The sequence below is a fragment of the Lissotriton vulgaris genome, chromosome 8, assembly GCF_964263255.1.
Source record: "Lissotriton vulgaris chromosome 8, aLisVul1.2, whole genome shotgun sequence".
Taxonomy (NCBI): Eukaryota; Metazoa; Chordata; class Amphibia; order Caudata; family Salamandridae; genus Lissotriton; species Lissotriton vulgaris.
This window is the reverse complement of record NC_141696.1, coordinates 152692085-152713606: the sequence shown is the minus strand read 5'-3', so window position 1 is coordinate 152713606 and position 21522 is coordinate 152692085. Positions and strand designations below refer to the sequence as shown.

The window sequence follows — 21522 nt, the reverse complement described above, 5'->3', positions numbered from 1 at the left end:
TGCAGTCTTTTGCTCTCTAGCCCCTGGCCTGGGACTCACCCTCACTGGCTGAGGCGTGAATTTCTGCATACCAAAGTTGCATAGATGGTACGTTTGTGGTCGGTTTGGAATGGGTGGGAGGTCAAAAGCAGGGAAAAGTATGTCGCCTTCACTTCTAGTCTCCTCTTCTAGGCCTACCTGCTGTTCAATCACTCTGTCTTTGTTTCATTCTCTCCTTCTCTCAAGAAAAAAGTAGAGTAAACACACAATTGTCAGAAGTGGGATTTGATCCCACGCCTCCAGAAGAGACTGCGACCTAAACGCAGCGCCTTAGACCACTCGGCCATCCTGACTTGCATTTGTGGAACCTTCCACAGGCCAGACAGCCATGCAAGTGGGGTACCGAAAAGGCATGCCCTCAATTTATTTATCCTATTATAAGTACTTCCAACAGATCTTTGAACAATCCATAGAGAGCAGTACCTATGAAGAACTCTTTAGACCTTTAAGGCGTACAAAGAGAAAGTGCTATTAACCAGCCACTTGAACGGCCCAAAGCTGCTTTGAAATTGAGTCAACAGCCACCTCTTGGCTAGCTAAAGCAAATTCAAAAGGAATTTCAATGTCACAACATAGGGTGGAATACGCAAATCTAAGCAGCCCCTGATCACAGCCCTGAGGAAATTGCCGTAAGTGTGCTGGAGTCCAACTGTCTACCAGATGCTAGGCATTCTTCCATATTTGCATGGCCTGTCTGGCCAGGGCATACAAGACCATGACTCTTCCAGATGAGCTCTTACATGGGTCCTATGCTCATATAGTAAGGACTGCACTTTCTCAGCAAGACTTTATACAACTGAAATATATGAGAAACCCCAGCTCTCTTGACTAGATGAGGACGGAATCACATCCCAGGTGAAGACCAACAGATGCAACTTCCATCAGATGTTAACCTGAAAAAGGAGATTATATCTCCAAAAGTCATGTCAGAAGTGGGATTCGAACCCACGCCTCCAGAGGAGACTGCGGCCTAAACACAGCGCCTTAGATCACTCGGCCATCCTGACAGTGCAGAGTCTTAAGAAATGTATAAAAGTCATTCAGAAATTTCTGCCTCCATGCAAGCCTGAAATAATTTAAACCTTCAAACACAAGGTGGAAGTTTATGCACAGGACAATAAACACAGAAGATCACATGTGAAAGCATTTCATTTCACAGGTGTACAATTTTTATGCTTTTAGAATACCTCATACCTCTCACCAGCTATTTAGGGTCCTGTATCCTACTCACAAAATTACCTTGCCTGCGACCTCCCTCTCTACACAAACAACTACTGCACAGGAAGTAGGAAGGCAGAAGGTGGGGCATATTATGCAAATGTATGCTGTCATTGTGCCTTGCAGATTCATGCAGGATTTCTAGATCCTTGCTGGATACAAGAGAGCAGACCATGTTTCAGATCAACTGTCCCTAGCAGGGAACGTCTGAGCACATGCAGTCTTTTTCTCTCTAGCCCCTGGCCTGGGACTCACCCGCACTGGCTTAGGCGTGAATTTCTGCATACCAACGTTGCATAGATGGTACATTTGTGGTCGGTTTGGGATGGGTGGGAGGTCAAAAGCAGGGAAAAGTATGTCACCTTCACTTTTAGTCTCCTCTTCTAGGCCTACCTGCCGTTCACTCACTCTGTCTTTGTTTCATTCTCTCCTTCCTCAACACCCCTTCTCACTCACTCGCTCTATCACTTGTGCTCTTTCCCCTTGCTCTGCATTTCATAGTGGAAACATCTCTTGAATGGAGCATTAGAAAATGAGGTTACATAAAATTAACAATCTACTTATTGGAAACCAAAAATATCACAAGACTGAATGTAACCCATTTCATTAATAAAAGGGACTTTTTAAGCACCCCCCAAAAAACACATAAAACACCACGAGTGCGAGAAGAATATTATACGAGCTTGAAGACAGAATTGGGCAAATTAATTTGCAGTTGAAACTGAAGTTTGTTACTTATTCAGATATTATATGCACTGCCAATTTTTAGCTGCGATTCTAAAAGAACTCAGAGACAAAATGGACTTAAAGTTATGTCAGAAATGGGATTCGAACCCACGCCTCCAGGAGAGACTGCGGCCTTAACGCAGCGCCTTAGACCACTCAGCCATCCTGACCACATGTTGCTTGATCATCTACAGAGAGGAAAAGATATTGTGAACCAAAAAAAGCACACATCTTAGGCCATGAGTGGCTAGAGCAAGAAAAAAACTCACTGCACTTTTCCAAGTAGACAACCATATAAGCCCATGTGAGGGAAATGATCTGATTTTTTCTGTCTCAAGAAAAAAGTAGAGTAAACACACAATTGTCAGAAGTGGGATTCAAACCCACGTCTCCAGAAGAGACTGCAACCTGAACACAGCGCCTTAGACCACTCGGCCATCCTGAGTTGCATTTGTGGCACCTTCCACAAGCCAGACAGCCATGCAAGTGGGGTACCGAAAAGGCATTCCCTCAATTATTTTATCCTATTATAACTACTTCCAACAGATCTTTGAACAATCCATAGAGAGCAGTACCTATGAAGAACTCTTTAGACCTTTAAGGCGTACAAAGAGAAAGTGCTATTCACCAGCCACTTGAACGGCCCAAAGCTGCTTTGAAATTGAGTCAACAGCCACCTCTTGGCTAGCTAAAGCAAATTCAACAAGGAATTTCAATGTCACAACATAGGGTGGAATACGCAAATCCAAGCATCCCCTGATCACAGCCCTGAGGAAATTGCTGTAAGTGTGCTGGAGTCCAACTGTCTACCAGATGCTAAGCATTCTTCGATATTTGCATGGCCTGTCTGGCCAGGGCATACAAGAGCATGACTCTTCCAGATGAGCTCTTACATGGGTCCTATGCTCATATAGTAAGGACTGGACTTCGTCAGCAAGACTTTATACAACCGAAATATATGAGAAACCCCAGCTCTCTTGACTAGATGAGGACGGAATCACGTCCCAGGTGAAGACCAACAGATGCAACTTCCATCAGATGTTAACCTGATAAAGGAGATTATATCTCCAAAAGTCATGTCAGAAGTGGGATTCAAACCCACGACTCCAGAGGAGACTGCGGCCTAAACACATTGCCTTAGACCACTCGGCCATCCTGCAGTGCAAAGTCTTAAGAACTGTATAAAAGTCACTCAGAAATTTCTGCCTCCATGCAAGCCTGAAATAATTTAAACCTTCAAACACAAGGTGCAACTTTATGCACAGGACAATAAACACAGAAGATCACATGTGAAAGCATTTCATTTCACAGGTGTACAATTTTTATGCTTTTAGAATACCTCATACCTCTTACCAGCTATTTAGGGTCCTGTATCCTACTCACACAATTACCTTGCCTGCAACCTCTCACTCTACACAAACAACTACTGCACAGGAAGTAGGAAGGCAGAAGGTGGGGCAGATTATGCAAATGTATGCTGTCAATGTGCCTTGCAGATTCTCGCAGGATTTCTAGCTCCTTGCAGGATACAAGAGAGCAGACCTTGTTTCAGATCAACTGTCCCTAGCAGGGAACATCTGAGCACATGCAGTCTTTTGCTCACTAGCCCCTGACCTGGGACTCACCCTCACTGGCTGAGGCGTGAATTTCTGCATACCAAAGTTGCATAGATGGTACGTTTGTGGTCGGTTTGGAATGGGTGGGAGGTCAAAAGCAGGGAAAAGTATGTCGCCTTTACTTCTAGTCTCCTCTTCTAGGCCTACCTGCTGTTCACTCACTCTGTCTTTGTTTCATTCTCTCCTTCCTCAACACCCCTTCAGACTCACTCGCTCTATCACTTGTGCTCTTTCCCCTTGCTCTGCATTTCATAGTGGAAACATCTCTTGAATGGAGCATTAGAAAATGAGGTTACATAAAATTAACAATCTACTTATTGGAAACCAAAAATATCACAAGACTGAATGTAACCCATTTCATTAATAAAAGGGACTTTTTAAGCACCCCCCAAAAAACACATAAAACACCACGAGTGCTAGAAGAATATTATACGAGCTTGAAGACAGAATTGGGCAAATTAATTTGCAGTTGAAACTGAAGTTTGTTACTTATTCAGATATTATATGCACTGCCAATTTTTAGCTGAGATTCTAAAAGAACTCAGACTCAAAATGGACTTAAAGTTTTGTCAGAAGTGGGATTCAAACCCATGCCTCCAGGAGAGACTGCGGCCTTAACACAGCGCCTTAGACCACTAGGCCATCCTGATCACATGTTGCTTGATCATCTACAGAGAGGGAAAGATATTGTGAACCAAAAAAAGCACACATCTTAGGTCATGAGTGGTTAGAGCAAGAAAAAAACTCACTGCACTTTTCCAAGTAGACAACCATATAAGCCCATGTGAGGGAAATGATCTGATTTTTTCTCTCTCAAGAAAAAAGTAGAGTAAACACAAAATTGTCAGAAGTGGGATTCGAACCCACACCTCCAGAAGAGACTGCGACCTGAACACAGCGCCTTAGACCACTCGGCCATCCTGACTTGCATTTGTGGCACCTTCCACAGGCCAGACAGCCATGCAAGTGGGGTACCGAAAAGGCTTTCCCTCAATTTATTTATCCTATTATAAGTACTTCCAACAGATCTTTGAACAATCCATAGAGAGCAGTACCTATGAAGAACTCTTTAGACCTTTAAGGCGTACAAAGAGAAAGTGCTATTCACCAGCCACTTGAACGGCCCAAAGCGGCTTTGAAATTGAGTCAACAGCCACCTCTTGGCTAGCTAAAGCAAATTCAACAAGGAATTTCAATGTCACAACATAGGGTGGAATACGCAAATCTAAGCAGCCCCTGATCACAGCCCTGAGGAAATTGGCGTAAGTGTGCTGGAGTCCAACTGTCTACCAGATGCTAGGCATTCTTCCATATTCGCATGAACTGTCTGGCCAGGGCATACAAGAGCATGACTCTTCCAGATGAGCTCTTACATGGGTCCCATGCTCATATAGTAAGGACTGCACTTTGTCAGCAAGACTTTATACAACCGAAATATATGAGAAACCCCAGCTCTCTTGACTAGATGAGGACGGAATCACGTCCCAGGTGAAGACCAACAGATGCAACTTCCGTCAGATGTTAACCTGAAAAAGGAGATTATATCTCCAAAAGTCATGTCAGAAGTGGGATTCGAACCCACGCCTCCAGAGGAGACTGCAGCCTAAACACAGCACCTTAGACCACTCGGCCATCCTGACAGTGCATAGTGTTAAGAAATGTATAAAAGTCACTCAGAAATTTCTGCCTCCATGCAAGCCTGAAATAATTTAAACCTTCAAACACAAGGTGCAACTTTACGCACAGGACAATAAACACAGAAGATCACATGTGAAAGCATTTCATTTCACAGGTGTACAATTTTTATGCTTTTAGAATTTCTCATACCTCTCACCAGCTATTTAGGGTCCTGTATCCTACTCACAAAATTTCCTTGCCTGCGACCTCTCTCTCTACACAAACAACTACTGCACAGGAAGTAGGAAGGCAGAAGGTGGGGCATATTATGCAAATGTATGCTGTCATTGTGCCTTGCAGATTCATGCAGGATTTCTAGATCCTTGCTGGATACAAGAGAGCAGACCTTGTTTCAGATCAACTGTCCCTAGCAGGGAACGTCTGAGCACATGCAGTCTTTTGCTCTCTAGCCCCTGGCCAGGGACTCACCCTCACTGGCTGAGGCGTGAATTTCTGCATACCAACGTTGCATAGATGGTACGTTTGTGGTCGGTTTGGGATGGGTGGGAGGTCAAAAGCAGGGAAAAGTATGTTGCCTTCACTTCTAGTCTCCTCTTCTAGGCCTACCTGCGGTTCACTCACTCTCTCTTTGTTTCATTCTCTCCTTCCTCAACACCCCTTCTCACTCACTCGCTCTATCACTTGTGCTCTTTCCCCTTGCTCTGCATTTCATAGTGGAAACATCTCTTGAATGGAGCATTAGAAAATGAGGTTACATAAAATTAACAATCTACTTATTGGAAACCAAAAATATCACAAGACTGAATGTAACCCATTTCATTAATAAAAGGGACTTTTTAAGCACCCCCCAAAAAACACCTAAAACACCACGAGTGCGAGAAGAATATTATACGAGCTTCAAGACAGAATTGGGCAAATTCATTTGCAGTTGAAACTGAAGTTTGTTACTTATTCGGATATTATATGCACTGCCAATTTTTAGCTGAGATTCTAAAAGAACTCAGAGAGAAAATGGACTTAAATTTTTGTCAGAAGTGGGATTCGAACCCGCGCCTCCAGGAGAGACTGCGGCCTTAACGCAGCGCCTTAGACCACTCGGCCATCCTGACCACATGTTGTTTGATCATCAACAGAGAGGGAAAGATATTGTGAACCAAAAAAAGCACACATCTTAGGCCATGAGTGGCTAGAGCAAGAAAAAAACTCACTGCACTTTTCCAAGTAGACAACCATATAAGCCCATGTGAGGGAAATGATCAGATTTTTTTGTCTCTCAAGAAAAAAGTAGAGTAAACACACAATTGTCAGAAGTGGGATTTGAACCCACGCCTCCAGAAGAGACTGCGACCTGAACGCAGCGCCTTAGACCACTTGGCCATCCTGACTTGCATTTGTGGAACCTTCCACAGGCCAGACAGCCATGCAAGTGGGGTACCGAAAAGGCATGCCCTCAATTTATTTATCCTATTATAAGTACTTCCAACAGATCTTTGAACAATCCATAGAGAGCAGTAACTATGAAGAACTCTTTAGACCTTTAAGGCGTACAAAGAGAAAGTGCTATTAACCAGCCACTTGAACGGCCCAAAGCTGCTTTGAAATTGAGTCAACAGCCACCTCTTGGCTAGCTAAAGCAAATTCAACAAGGAATTTCAATGTCACAACATAGGGTGGAATACGCAAATCTAAGCAGCCCCTGATCACAGCCCTGAGGAAATTGCCGTAAGTGTGCTGGAGTCCAACTGTCTACCAGATGCTAGGCATTCTTCCATATTTGCATGGCCTGTCCGGCCAGGGCATACAAGAGCATGACTCTTCCAGATGAGCTCTTACATGGGTCCTATGCTCATATAGTAAGGACTGCACTTTGTCACCAAGACTTTATACAACCGAAATATATGAGAAACCCCAGCTCTCTTGACTAGATGAGGATGGAATCACGTCCCAGGTGAAGACCAACAGATGCAACTTCCATCAGATGTTAACCTGATAAAGGAGATTATATCTCCAAAAGTCATGATAGAAGTGGGATTTGAACCCACGCCTCCAGAGGAGACTGCGGCCTAAACACAGCGCCTTAGACCACTCGGCCATCCTGACAGTGCAGAGTCTTAAGAAATGTATAAAAGTCACTCAGAAATTTCTGCCTCCATGCAAGCCTGAAATAATTTAAACCTTCAAACACAAGGTGCAACTTTATGCACAGGACAATAAACACAGAAGATCACACGTGAAAGCATTTCATTTCACAGGTGTACAATTTCTATGCTTTTAGAATACCTCATACCTCTCCTCAGCTATTTAGGGTCCTGTATCCTACTCACAAAATTACCTTGCCTGCGACCTCTCTCTCTACACAAACAACTACTGCACAGGAAGTAGGAAGGCAGAAGGTGGGGCAGATTATCCAAATGTATGCTGTCAATGTGCCTTGCAGATTCATGCAGGATTTCTAGATCCTTGCTGGATACAAGAGAGCAGACCTTGTTTCAGATCAACTGTCCCTAGCAGGGAACGTCTGAGCACATGCAGTCTTTTGCTCTCTAGCCCCTGGCCTGGGACTCACCCTCACTGGCTGAGGTGTGAATTTCTGCATACCAACGTTGCATAGATGGTACGTTTGTGGTCGGTTTGGGATGGGTGGGAGGTCAAAAGCAGGGAAAAGTATGTCGCCTTCACTTCTAGTCTCCTCTTCTAGGCCTACCTATCGTTCACTCACTCTGTCTTTCTTTCATTCTCTCCTTCCTCAACACCCCTTCTAACTCACTTGCTCTTTCCCGTTGCTCTGCATTTCATAGTGGAAACATCTCTTGAATGGAGCATTAGAAAATGAGGTTACATAAAATTAACAATCTACTTATTGGAAACCAAAAATATCACAAGACTGAATGTAACCCATCTCATTAATAAAAGGGACTTTTTAAGCACTCCCCAAAAAACACATACAACACCACGAGTGCTAGAAGAATATTATACGAGCTTGAAGACAGAATTGGGCAAATAAATTTGCAGTTGAAACTGAAGTTTGTTATTTATTCAGATATTATATGCACTGCCAATTTTTAGCCGTGTTTCTAAGAGAACTGAGAGACAAAATGGACTTAAAGTTTTGTCAGAAGTGGGATTCGAACCCACACCTCCAGGAGAGACTGCGGCCCTAACGCAGCGTCTTAGACCACTCGGCCATCCTGACCACATGCTGCTTGATCATCTACAGAGAGGGAAAGATATTGTGAACCAAAAAAAGCACACATCTTAGGTCATGAGTGGCTAGAGCAAGAAAAAAACTCACTGCACTTTTCCAAGTAGACAACCATATAAGCCCATGTGAGGGAAATGATCTGATTTTTTCTCTCTCAAGAAAAAAATAGAGTAAACACACAATTGTCAGAAGTGGGATTTGAACCCACGCCTCCAGAAGAGACTGCGACCTGAACGCAGCGCCTTAGACCACTCGGCCATCCTGCCTTGCATTTGTGGAACCTTCCACAGGCCAGACAGCCATACAAGTGGGGTACCGAAAAGGCATGCCCTCAATTTATTTATCCTATTATAAGTACTTCCAACAGATCTTTGAACAATCCATAGAGAGCAGTACCTATGAAGAACTCTTTAGACCTTTAAGGCGTACAAAGAGAAGTGCTATTCACCAGCCACTTGAACGGCCCAAAGCTGCTTTGAAATTGAGTCAACAGCCACCTCTTGGCTAGCTAAAGCAAATTCAACAAGGAATTTCAATGTCACAACATAGGGTGGAATACGCAAATCTAAGCAGCCCCTGATCACAGCCCTGAGGAAATTGCCGTAAGTGTGCTGGAATCCAACTGTCTACCAGATGCTAGGCATTCTTCCATATTTGCATGGCCTGTCTGGCCAGGGCATACAAGAGCATGACTCTTCCAAATGAGCTCTTACATGGGTCCTATGCTCATATAGTAAGGACTGCACTTTGTCAGCAAGACTTTATACAACCGAAATATATGAGAAACCCCAGCTCTCTTGACTAGATGAGGACGGAATCACATCCCAGGTGAAGACCAACAGATGCAACTTCCATCAGATGTTAACCTGAAAAAGGAGATTACATCTCCAAAAGTCATGTCAGAAGTGGGATTCGAACCCACGCCTCCAGAGGAGACTGCGGCCTAAACACAGCACCTTAGACCACTCGGCCATCCTGACAGTGCAACGTCTTAAGAAATGTATAAAAGTCACTCAGAAATTTCTGCCTCCATGCAAGCCTGAAATAATTTAAACCTTCAAACACAAGGTGCAACTTTATGCACAGGACAATAAACACAGAAGATCACATGTGAAAGCATTTCATTTCACAGGTGTACAATTTTTATGCTTTTAGAATTTCTCATACCTCTCACCAGCTATTTAGGGTCCTGTATCCTACTCACAAAATTTCCTTGCCTGCGACCTCTCTCTCTACACAAACAACTACTGCACAGGAAGTAGGAAGGCAGAAGGTGGGGCATATTATGCAAATGTATGCTGTCATTGTGCCTTGCAGATTCATGCAGGATTTCTAGATCCTTGCTGGATACAAGAGAGCAGACCTTGTTTCAGATCAACTGTCCCTAGCAGGGAACGTCTGAGCACATGCAGTCTTTTGCTCTCTAGCCCCTGGCCTGGGACTCACCCTCACTGGCTGAGGCGTGAATTTCTGCATACCAACGTTGCATAGATGGTACGTTTGTGGTCGGTTTGGGATGGGTGGGAGGTCAAAAGCAGGGAAAAGTATGTTGCCTTCACTTCTAGTCTCCTCTTCTAGGCCTACCTGCGGTTCACTCACTCTGTCTTTGTTTCATTCTCTCCTTCCTCAACACCCCTTCTCACTCACTCGCTCTATCACTTGTGCTCTTTCCCCTTGCTCTGCATTTCATAGTGGAAACATCTCTTGAATGGAGCATTAGAAAATGAGGTTACATAAAATTAACAATCTACTTATTGGAAACCAAAAATATCACAAGACTGAATGTAACCCATTTCATTAATAAAAGGGACTTTTTAAGCACCCCCCAAAAAACACATAAAACACCACGAGTGCGAGAAGAATATTATACGAGCTTGAAGACAGAATTGGGCAAATTCATTTGCAGTTGAAACTGAAGTTTGTTACTTATTCGGATATTATATGCACTGCCAATTTTTAGCTGAGATTCTAAAAGAACTCAGAGACAAAATGGACTTAAATTTTTGTCAGATGTGGGATTCGAACCCGCGCCTCCAGGAGAGACTGCGGCCTTAACGCAGCGCGTTTAGACCACGCGGCCATCCTGACCACATGTTGTTTGATCATCAACAGAGAGGGAAAGATATTGTGAACCAAAAAAAGCACACATCTTTGGCCATGAGTGGCTAGAGCAAGAAAAAAACTCACTGCACTTTTCCAAGTAGACAACCATATAAGCCCATGTGAGGGAAATGATCTGATTTTTTTGTCTCTCAAGAAAAAAGTAGAGTAAACACACAATTGTCAGAAGTGAGATTTGAACCCACGCCTCCAGAAGAGACTGCGACCTGAACGCAGCGCCTTAGACCACTCGGCCATCCTGACTTGCATTTGTGGAACCTTCCACAGTCCAGACAGCCATGCAAGTGGGGTACCGAAAAGGCATGCCCTCAATTTATTTATCCTATTATAAGTACTTCCAACAGATCTTTGAACAATCCATGAGAGCAGTAACTATGAAGAACTCTTTAGACCTTTAAGGCGTACAAAGAGAAAGTGCTATTAACCAGCCACTTGAACGGCCCAAAGCTGCTTTGAAATTGAGTCAACAGCCACCTCTTGGCTAGCTAAAGCAAATTCAACAAGGAATTTCAATGTCACAACATAGGGTGGAATACGCAAATCTAAGCAGCCCCTGATCACAGCCCTGAGGAAATTTCCGTAAGTGTGCTGGAGTCCAACTGTCTACCAGATGCTAGGCATTCTTCCATATTTGCATGGCCTGTCTGGCCAGGGCATACAAGAGCATGACTCTTCCAGATGAGCTCTTACATGGGTCCTATGCTCATATAGTAAGGACTGCACTTTGTCAGCAAGACTTTATACAACCGAAATATATGAGAAACCCCAGCTCTCTTGACTAGATGAGGACGGAATCACATCCCAGGTGACGACCAACAGATGCAACTTTCATCAGATGTTAACCTGAAAAAGGAGATTATATCTCCAAAAGTCATGTCAGAAGTGGGATTCAAACCCACGCCTCCAGAGGAGACTGCGGCCTAAACACAGCACCTTAGACCACTCGGCCATCCTGACAGTGCAAAGTCTTAAGAAATGTATAAAAGTCACTCAGAAATTTCTGCCTCCATGCAAGCCTGAAATAATTTAAACCTTCAAACACAAGGTGCAACTTTATGCACAGGACAATAAACACAGAAGATCACATGTGAAAGCATTTCATTTCACAGGTGTACAATTTTTATGCTTTTAGAATACCTCATACCTCTCACCAGCTATTTAGGGTCCTGTATCCTACTCACAAAATTACCTTGCCTGCGACCTCTCTCTCTACACAAACAACTACTGCACAGGAAGTAGGAAGGCAGAAGGTGGGGCATATTATGCAAATGTATGCTGTCATTGTGCCTTGCAGATTCATGCAGGATTTCTAGATCCTTGCTGGATACAAGAGAGCAAACCTTGTTTCAGATCAACTGTCCCTAGCAGGGAACGTCTGAGCACATGCAGTCTTTTGCTCTCTAGCCCCTGGCCTGGGACTCACCCTCACTGGCTGAGGCGTGAATTTCTGCATACCAACGTTGCATAGATGGTACGTTTGAGGTCGGTTTGGGATGGGTGGGAGGTCAAAAGCAGGGAAAAGTATGTCGCCTTCACTTCTAGTCTCCTCTTCTAGGCCTACCTGCCGTTCACTCACTCTGTCTTTGTTTCATTCTCTCCTTCCTCAACACCCCTTCTCACTCACTCGCTCTATCACTTGTGCTCTTTCCCCTTGCTCTGCATTTCATAGTGGAAACATCTCTTGAATGGAGCATCTACTTATTGGAAACCAAAAATATCACAAGACTGAATGTAACCCATTTCATTAATAAAAGGGACTTTTTAAGCACCCCCCAAAAAACACATAAAACACCACGAGTGCTAGAAGAATATTATACGAGCTTGAAGACAGAATTGGGCAAATTAATTTGCAGTTGAAACTGAAGTTTGTTACTTATTCAGATATTATATGCACTGCCAATTTTTAGCTGAGATTCTAAAAGAACTCAGAGACAAAATGGACTTAAAGTTTTGTCAGAAGTGCGATTTGAACCCACGCCTCCAGCAGAGACTGCGGCCTTAACACAGCGCCTTAGACCACTCGGCCATCCTGACCACATGTTGCTTGATCATCTACAGAGTGGGAAAGATATTGTGAACCAAAAAAAGCACACATCTTAGGTCATGAGTGGCTAGAGCAAGAAAAAAACTCACTGCACTTTTCCAAGTAGACAACCATATAAGCCCATGTGAGGGAAATGATCTGATTTTTTCTCTCTCAAGAAAAAAGTAGAGTAAACACAAAATTGTCTGAAGTGGGATTTGAACCCACACCTCCAGAAGAGACTGCGACCTGAACGCAGCGCCTTAGACCACTCTGCCATCCTAACTTGCATTTGTGGAACCTTCCACAGGCCAGACAGCCATGCAAGTGGGGTACCGAAAAGGCATGCCCTCAATTTATTTATCCTATTATAAGTACTTCCAACAGATCTTTGAACAATCCATAGAGAGCAGTACCTATGAAGAACTCTTTAGACCTTTAAGGCGTACAAAGAGAAAGTGCTATTAACCAGCCACTTGAACGGCCCAAAGCTGCTTTGAAATTGAGTCAACAGCCACCTCTTGGCTAGCTAAAGCAAATTCAACAAGGAATTTCAATGTCACAACATAGGGTGGAATATGCAAATCTAAGCAGCCCCTGCTCACAGCCCTGAGGAAATTGCCGTAAGTGTGCTGGAGTCCAACTGTCTACCAGATGCTAGGCATTCTTCTATATTTGCATGGCCTGTCTGGCCAGGGCATACAAGAGCATGACTCTTCCAGATGAGCTCTTACATGGGTCCTATGCTCATATAGTAAGGACTGCACTTTGTCAGCGAGACTTTATACAACCGAAATATATGAGAAACCCCAGCTCTCTTGACTAGATGAGGACGGAATCACATCCCAGGTGAAGACCAACAGATGCAACTTCCATCAGATGTTAACCTGAAAAAGGAGATTATATCTCCAAAAGTCATGTCAGAAGTGGGATTCGAACCCACGCCTCCAGAGGAGACTGCAGCCTAAACACAGCGCCTTAGACCACCCGGCCATCCTGACAGTGCAGAGTCTTAAGAAATGTATAAAAGTCACTCAGAAATTTCTGCCTCCATGCAAGCCTGAAATAATTTAAACCTTCAAACACAAGGTGCAACTTTATGCACAGGACAATAAACACAGAAGATCACATGTGAAAGCATTTCATTTCACAGGTGTACAATTTTTATGCTTTTAGAATACCTCATACCTCTCACCAGCTATTTAGGGTCCTGTATCCTACTCACAAAATTACCTTGCCTGCGACCTCTCTCTCTACACAAACAACTACTGCACAGGAAGTAGGAAGGCAGAAGGTGGGGCATATTATGCAAATGTATGCTGTCCATGTGCCTTGCAGATTCATGCAGGATTTCTAGATCCTTGCTGGATACAAGAGAGCAGACCTTGTTTCAGATCAACTGTCCCTAGCACGGAACGTCTGAGCACATGCAGTCTTTTGCTCTCTAGCCCCTGGCCTGGGACTCACCCTCACTGGCTGAGGCGTGAATTTCTGCATACCAACGTTGCATAGATGGTACATTTGTGGTCGGTTTGGGATGGGTGGGAGGTCAAAAGCAGGGAAAAGTATGTCGCCTTCACTTTTAGTCTCCTCTTCTAGGCCTACCTGCCGTTCACTCACTCTGTCTTTGTTTCATTCTCTCCTTCCTCAACACCCCTTCTCACTCACTCGCTCTATCACTTGTGCTCTTTCCCCTTGCTCTGCATTTCATAGTGGAAACATCTCTTGAATGGAGCATTAGAAAATGAGGTTACTTAAAATTAACAATCTACTTATTGGAAACCAAAAATATCACAAGACTGAATGTAACCCATTTCATTAATAAAAGGGACTTTTTAAGCACCCCCCAAAAAACACATAAAACACCACGAGTGCGAGAAGAATATTATACGAGCTTGAAGACAGAATTGGGCAAATTAATTTGCAGTTGAAACTGAAGTTTGTTACTTATTCAGATATTATATGCACTGCCAATTTTTAGCTGAGATTCTAAAAGAACTCAGAGACAAAATGGACTTAAAGTTTTGTCAGAAGTGGGATTCGAACCCACGCCTCCAGGAGAGACTGCGGCCTTAACGCAGCGCCTTAGACCACTCAGCCATCCTGACCACTTGTTGCTTTATCATCTACAGAGAGGGAAAGATATTGTGAACCAAAAAAAGCACACATCTTAGGTCATGAGTGGCTAGAGCAAGAAAAAAACTCACAGCACTTTTCCAAGTAGACAACCATATAAGCCCATGTGAGGGAAATGATCTGATTTTTTCTGTCTCAAGAAAAAAGTAGAGTAAACACACAATTGTCAGAAGTGGGATTCAAACCCACGTCTCCAGAAGAGACTGCGACCTGAACACAGCGCCTTAGACCACTCGGCCATCCTGACTTGCATTTGTGGCACCTTCCACAGGCCAGACAGCCATGCAAGTGGGGTACCGAAAAGGCATTCCCTCAATTTATTTATCCTATCATAAGTACTTCCAACAGATCTTTGAACAATCCATAGAGAGCAGTACCTATGAACAACTCTTTAGACCTTTAAGGCGTACAAAGAGAAAGTGCTATTCACCAGCCACTTGAACGGCCCAAAGCTGCTTTGAAATTGAGTCAACAGCCACCTCTTGGCTAGCTAAAGAAAATTCAACAAGGAATTTCAATGTCACAACATAGGGTGGAATACGCAAATCTAAGCAGCCCCTGATCACAGCCCTGAGGAAATTGCCGTAAGTGTGCTGGAGTCCAACTGTCTACCAGAGGCTAGGCATTTTTTCATATTTGCATGGCCTGTCTGGCCAGGGCATACAAGAGCATGACTCTTCCAGACGAGCTCTTACATGGGTCCTATGCTCATATAGTAAGGACTGCACTTTGTCAGCAAGACTTTATACAACCGAAATATATGAGAAACCCCAGCTCTCTTGACTAGATGAGGACGGAATCACATCCCAGGTGAAGACCAACAGATGCAACTTCCATCAGATGTTAACCTGAAAAAGGAGATTATATCTCCAAAAGTCATGTCAGAAGTGGGATTCGAACCCACGCCTCCAGAGGAGACTGCGGCCTAAACACAGCACCTTAGACCACTCGGCCATCCTGACAGTGCAGAGTCCTAAGAAATGTATAAAAGTCACTCAGAAATTTCTGCCTCCATGCAAGCCTAAAATAATTTAAACCTTCAAACACAAGGTGCAACTTTATGCACAGGACAATAAACACAGAAGATCACACGTGAAAGCATTTCATTTCACAGGTGTACAATTTCTATGCTTTTAGAATACCTCATACCTCTCACCAGCTGTTTAGGGTCCTCTATCCTACTCACAAAATTACCTTGCCTGCGACCTCTCTCTCTACACAAACAACTACTGCACAGGAAGTAGGAAGGCAGAAGGTGGGGCAGATTATCCAAATGTATGCTGTCAATGTGCCTTGCAGATTCATGCAGGATTTCTAGATCCTTGCTGGATACAAGAGAGCAGAGCTTGTTTCAGATCAACTGTCCCTAGCAGGGAACGTCTGAGCACATGCAGTCTTTTGCTCTCTAGCCCCTGGCCTGGGACTCACCCTCACTGGCTGAGGTGTGAATTTCTGCATACCAACGTTGCATAGATGGTACGTTTGTGGTCGGTTTGGGATGGGTGGGAGGTCAAAAGCAGGGAAAAGTATGTCGCCTTCACTTCTAGTCCCCTCTTCTAGGCCTACCTATCGTTCACTCACTCTGTCTTTGTTTCATTCTCTCCTTCCTCAACACCCCTTCTAACTCACTTGCTCTTTCCCGTTGCTCTGCATTTCATAGTGGAAACATCTCTTGAATGGAGCATTAGAAAATGAGGTTACATAAAATTAACAATCTACTTATTGGAAACCAAAAATATCACAAGACTGAATGTAACCCATCTCATTAATAAAAGGGACTTTTTAAGCACTCCCCAAAAAACACATACAACACCACGAGTGCTAGAAGAATATTATACGAGCTTGAAGACAGAATTGGGCAAATTAATTTGCAGTTGAAACTGAAGTTTGTTATTTATTCAGATATTATATGCACTGCCAATTTTTAGCTGAGATTCTAAAAGAACTCAGAGACAAAATGGACTTAAAGTTTTGTCAGAAGTGGGATTCGAACCCACGCCTCCAGGAGATACTGCGGCCTTAACATAGCGCCTTAGACTACTCAGCCATCCTGACCACATGTTGCTGGATCATCTACAGAGAGGAAAAGATATTGTGAACCAAAAAAAGCACACATCTTAGGTCATGAGTGGCTAGAGCAAGAAAAAAACTCACTGCACTTTTCCAAGTAGACAACCATATAAGCCCATGTGAGGGAAATGATCTGATTTTTTCTCTCTCAAGAAAAAAGTAGAGTAAACACACAATTGTCAGAAGTGGGATTTGAACCCACGCCTCCAGCAGAGACTGCGACCTGAATGCAGCGCCTCAGACCACTCGGCCATCCTGACTTGCATTTGTGGAACCTTCCACAGGCCAGACAGCCATGCAAGTGGGGTACCGAAAAGGCATGCCCCAATTTATTTATCCTATTATAAGTACTTCCAACAGATCTTTGAACAATCCATAGAGAGCAGTACCTATGAAGAACTCTTTAGACCTTTAAGGCGTACAAAGAGAAAGTGCTATTCACCAGCCACTTGAACGGCCCAAAGCTGCTTTGAAATTGAGTCAACAGCCACCTCTTGGCTAGCTAACGCAAATTCAACAAGGAATTTCAATGTCACAACATAGGGTGGAATACGCAAATCTAAGCAGCCCCTGATCACAGCCCTGAGGAAATTGCCGTAAGTGTGCTGGAGTCCAACTGTCTACCAGATGATAGGCATTCTTCCATATTTGCATGGCCTGTCTGGCCAGGGCATACAAGAGCATAACTCTTCCAGATGAGCTCTTACATGGGTCCTATGCTCATATAGTAAGGACTGCACTTTGTCAGCAAGACTTTATACAACCGAAATATATGAGAAACCCCTGCTCTCTTGACTAGATGAGGACGGAATCACGTCCCAGGTGAAGACCAACAGATGCAACTTCCATCAGATGTTAACCTGATAAAGGAGATTATATCTCCAAAAGTCATGTCAGATGTGGGATTCAAACCCACGCCATGGTGGTGGTAAAGAGCAAAGGGTTGGTTCAGCACAAAATAAAAAGTTATGTAGACGCACAAAGGTGGCAGTAAAAAATCGAGAGGAATTTGTTTTTGGATTTTTCTATAAAAGCAGATGGCATTAAGAATTGCTACGGTTAATATCTGTGGTCTAAATGACGGTGGTAAAAGGCAGAAAGTAGCGGCTATGTGTAGATTATTAAAACTGGATATTATATGTCTACAGGAAACACATGTGAGGGGGAAGGATAGGTATCTTATGGATCAGTTAGGGTTTGAAGTACTAGCACACACGCAGCAAGATACTAAAACAAAAGGAGTGGCCTTACTGGCAAAAAAGGGATTGATGGAAGTAAAGAGAAAGAAGGAGGACGTTGATGGTAGATGGGTGATGATAGAAGGAGAAATAGCCGGATGTTGTTACACAATTGTTTCGGTATATGGCTCGAACGAAGATGAACCTGATTTATTTGATTATTTAGATACAGAACTGTCATTATGGCCAGAACCAATAATTGTGTGTGGAGACTTTAATATCAATGGGTTAACAGGGCTGGGTATGATGGGAGGGGGGACGAAGGGAGAACGCAAGAAGAGAACAAGAAAGGCCATTGTTAGTCTAATGAATAATAATGCGTTAGTAGATGTCTGGTTGGCGTATAATCCTACGGGGACAGGTAGTACTTTCTATTCTGCCCCTCACAAAAGTATAGCCAGATTGGATTACTTCTTAGTCTCCAGCCCCTTAGTATCAGAAGTAAAAATAGAATGCTACCTCAGATCACAATCCATTGGTGCTGACTATCTCTCAGAACCGTAGCACTAGTCACAAAGATTATTATTGGACATTTGAAAGAGGCCTACTTAAAGAAGACGACTATGTCAGTAGAATGAAGCATGGATCACACAGTTCTGGGAGGTCAACAGAGGCACGGCAACTACAGGCATGGTCTGGGATGCATTCAAAGCAAGGATAAGGGGGGAAACACTGGCTTATACTTTATATAGGAGTAAAAAGGAGAAAAGGGAGTTAACTAGTAGGCTGCAGGACTTAAGGAATTTAGAACAACAGCTTATCCAGTTGGTTATGAATCAAGAACCTCTCGAGCAGGTCTTATTAGAAATAGAACTGAAGAAGGCAGAGACTGGGGAAAGATTGGCTAATAAAGCAGCAGTTAATTACCTAGCAAAAAAGGAAAAGTGCTATGAATTTAACGAGAGGGTTGGACATATGCTAGCAGTACGTACTAGACAAGACCTGGCAGCCGGGGAAATCAAAGAAATCAAGAATAAAGGGGGAAAGGTTGTAACTAAGGTGGAAGACGTGAGGGAGGTGTTCAGAGAGTTTTACTCAGAACTGTATGACCAGGATGTGAGAAGTAACGAAGAGGAAATAGAGGATTACTTGGCCGGTATCCCCCATAAGGAATTGACCCTGGAAGATAAAGAGACCCTGGAGTCGCCATTAACTCTGGGCGAAATACATAATGCAGTATGGAAACTTCCCTCGGGAAAGGCTGCGGGACCTGACCAGATACCGGCAGAATTTTATAGGACGTTTTGGGACACACTGGGGATAGATATGTTAGAAATTTCAAGGCAGGCACAGACAGGGGAAAATACACCACAATCATGGGCCGGTGCAAGTATTGTAGTTATTTTGAAAAAGAATAAACCGCATTTGGATCCTGGTTCTTATAGGCCAATTACGCTCATGAACGCGGATGCAAAAATATATTCCAAGGCTCTTTCACAAAGGCTTAGCAGGGTAATTGAGGGGCTGGTATATACAACACAACACGGTTTTATACCGGGTAAAGGGACCACGGAACACACAAGGAGAATGGTTACCATATTGGATGTTACGGGAGCTGCAGGAGACCCTGCCTCGGCTATCTTCTTGGATGCAGAGAAGGCCTTTGACAGGGTCTCCTGGTGCTATCTGTGGAAAGCCTTGGAGTGGTTTGGGATAGGTATAGGGTATATAAAGGCTATAAAGGCGTTATATGCACCCCCAACAGCTAAGGTGAGGATTAATAGAGGGTATACAGAGGATATACATATAAAGCGGGGCACAAGACAGGGCTGCCCGGCCTCACCACTGCTATTCACCCTTTATCTAGATTCTTTTCTGCGAAGACTAGAAGGAAACCCAAACATCCTCCCGATTGTTCTACATGGCCATGCATATAAGACACTTGCATATGCAGACGACGTGGCAGTGGTCACACCAGATCCAGGGTCAGCTATCATAGAAATTGAACAAGAGGCTGCACTTTTCGGCACATTTTCAGGCTATTCACTAAATAAAGGAAAAACACAAATAATAAAAAATAATTGGGTAAACTACCATGATACAAGAATGACACCTGAAGTTACATATTTAGGGGTGAAGATTACAACCGAATTAGATAGATTAGTAGAAATCAATATGAGCCCACTGCTGGAAAAAATTAAAACAAACACAGAAAGAATGAACAATTTACATCTGACTTTAATGGGCCGAATCAACGTCATTAAAATGATAACATTCCCCAAAGTTTTGTACCTATTTAGATCCATACCCCTATTTTTTGAAAATGTTTGGTTTAGTAAGCTAGAATTGATTCTGAATAAATTCATTTGGGTTAAAGGGAAAACAAGAAGAGCATATAGACACTTAACGGTAGATAGAGAAAAAGGGGGTTGGGGAGCACCGGATTTTAGGCTTTATTACTGGGCTACTGTATTGCAATATAGTAGGGTGTTAATAGGCGGGGGAGGTTTGGAACATCCAATGGGCAGTGAGGCAGGCTTACCTAATGTTTATGCCTTATTATTGGGAGAGGAAGTTGAGAATGGGTTTTTAAATACAACTGAACTCACGTATTTTAAACATACGAGATTTAAGACACTGAAAGCAGTATATAGGGTGTGGAAAGGAGTGGCTAAAAAATTTGGGCTAGGCAGATTTAATAATTATACAAGATTATACACAAATAGCTCACTGCCGAGGGAGATCTTTAAGGATGCCACTATGTATGATTGGTATAATAAAGGCATAGTGCAAATAGGGAACTTACTGGATATGCAGGGTAATATCCTGCAGTTTGGAGCACTCAAAGCAAAGTTTGGATTAGAGCACAATAGTTTTTACAAATATTTACAAGTAAGGAGTTTTCTAACACAAAAACAAGGTGGCCCGGCCGGGTTGGGACAATGCAAAATTATGGATTATATAGAAACAACTACCAAATGCACAATAAGATATCTTTATGCAGAATTGAAAGGAACCAAGTCAGATGAAAGGGCTAAATTTTCACAGAAATGGATGGAAAAATTGGGGTCAGGCTCAGAAACTTTTCAAGAGTCATTGGATCTGGGTAGAACAGTGCTATGTTCGGCAACCCTCCAGTCACAACATTTCAAAACAATATTCTCACTGTATCACACACCGGCCAGAATCGCCCAGTGGGGTGGGACAACAGGAATAACCTGCCCGCGATGTAGTGCGAGTGGAGCAGATATTGTACATATGTTTTCACAGTGCCCTCAACTATTTACTTTGAAAATGGCGATTGAAGAATTTTTTGATAAAACACTTAGGATTAAGATTAAGCTTGCAGATGAACTAATCATCTTAGGGGTGGTAAATATGACAGAAGCTATGCCAGTAGAATTTATTTTTGTTTCAATCGCAGTATTCCGTATCTGTATAGCAAGGAATTGGCTGAATAAGGCTCCCCCACTATTTTCAGATTGGATTGCCAGCCTTCTCACTATTTATAATTTAGAAAAGGCAATATACGATAGGAAAGGTAGAAGGGCTAAG

At 43.2% G+C, this 21522-nt stretch overlaps 11 non-coding genes across 11 annotated transcripts; all 11 read right to left on the bottom strand.

Moving 5' to 3' along the window:
• Positions 1-963: 963 nt before the first annotated feature.
• Positions 964-1046, bottom strand: TRNAL-UAG (transfer RNA leucine (anticodon UAG)). Its single transcript has one exon. It is a non-coding gene; the product is annotated as a tRNA-Leu (tRNA).
• A 1024-nt stretch (positions 1047-2070) lies between these two features.
• Positions 2071-2153, bottom strand: TRNAL-AAG (transfer RNA leucine (anticodon AAG)). Its single transcript has one exon. It is a non-coding gene; the product is annotated as a tRNA-Leu (tRNA).
• A 2288-nt stretch (positions 2154-4441) lies between these two features.
• Positions 4442-4524, bottom strand: TRNAL-CAG (transfer RNA leucine (anticodon CAG)). Its single transcript has one exon. It is a non-coding gene; the product is annotated as a tRNA-Leu (tRNA).
• A 632-nt stretch (positions 4525-5156) lies between these two features.
• TRNAL-UAG (transfer RNA leucine (anticodon UAG)) lies at positions 5157-5239 on the bottom strand. The gene has a single exon. It is a non-coding gene; the product is annotated as a tRNA-Leu (tRNA).
• Positions 5240-6263: 1024 nt separating this feature from the next.
• On the bottom strand, positions 6264-6346 carry TRNAL-AAG (transfer RNA leucine (anticodon AAG)). Its single transcript has one exon. It is a non-coding gene; the product is annotated as a tRNA-Leu (tRNA).
• Positions 6347-6539: 193 nt separating this feature from the next.
• TRNAL-CAG (transfer RNA leucine (anticodon CAG)) lies at positions 6540-6622 on the bottom strand. The gene has a single exon. It is a non-coding gene; the product is annotated as a tRNA-Leu (tRNA).
• A 1725-nt stretch (positions 6623-8347) lies between these two features.
• TRNAP-AGG (transfer RNA proline (anticodon AGG)) lies at positions 8348-8430 on the bottom strand. The gene has a single exon. It is a non-coding gene; the product is annotated as a tRNA-Pro (tRNA).
• Positions 8431-9336: 906 nt separating this feature from the next.
• Positions 9337-9419, bottom strand: TRNAL-UAG (transfer RNA leucine (anticodon UAG)). Its single transcript has one exon. It is a non-coding gene; the product is annotated as a tRNA-Leu (tRNA).
• Positions 9420-11434: 2015 nt separating this feature from the next.
• TRNAL-UAG (transfer RNA leucine (anticodon UAG)) lies at positions 11435-11517 on the bottom strand. Its single transcript has one exon. It is a non-coding gene; the product is annotated as a tRNA-Leu (tRNA).
• Positions 11518-14608: 3091 nt separating this feature from the next.
• TRNAL-AAG (transfer RNA leucine (anticodon AAG)) lies at positions 14609-14691 on the bottom strand. The gene has a single exon. It is a non-coding gene; the product is annotated as a tRNA-Leu (tRNA).
• A 907-nt stretch (positions 14692-15598) lies between these two features.
• TRNAL-UAG (transfer RNA leucine (anticodon UAG)) lies at positions 15599-15681 on the bottom strand. Its single transcript has one exon. It is a non-coding gene; the product is annotated as a tRNA-Leu (tRNA).
• Positions 15682-21522: the final 5841 nt, after the last annotated feature.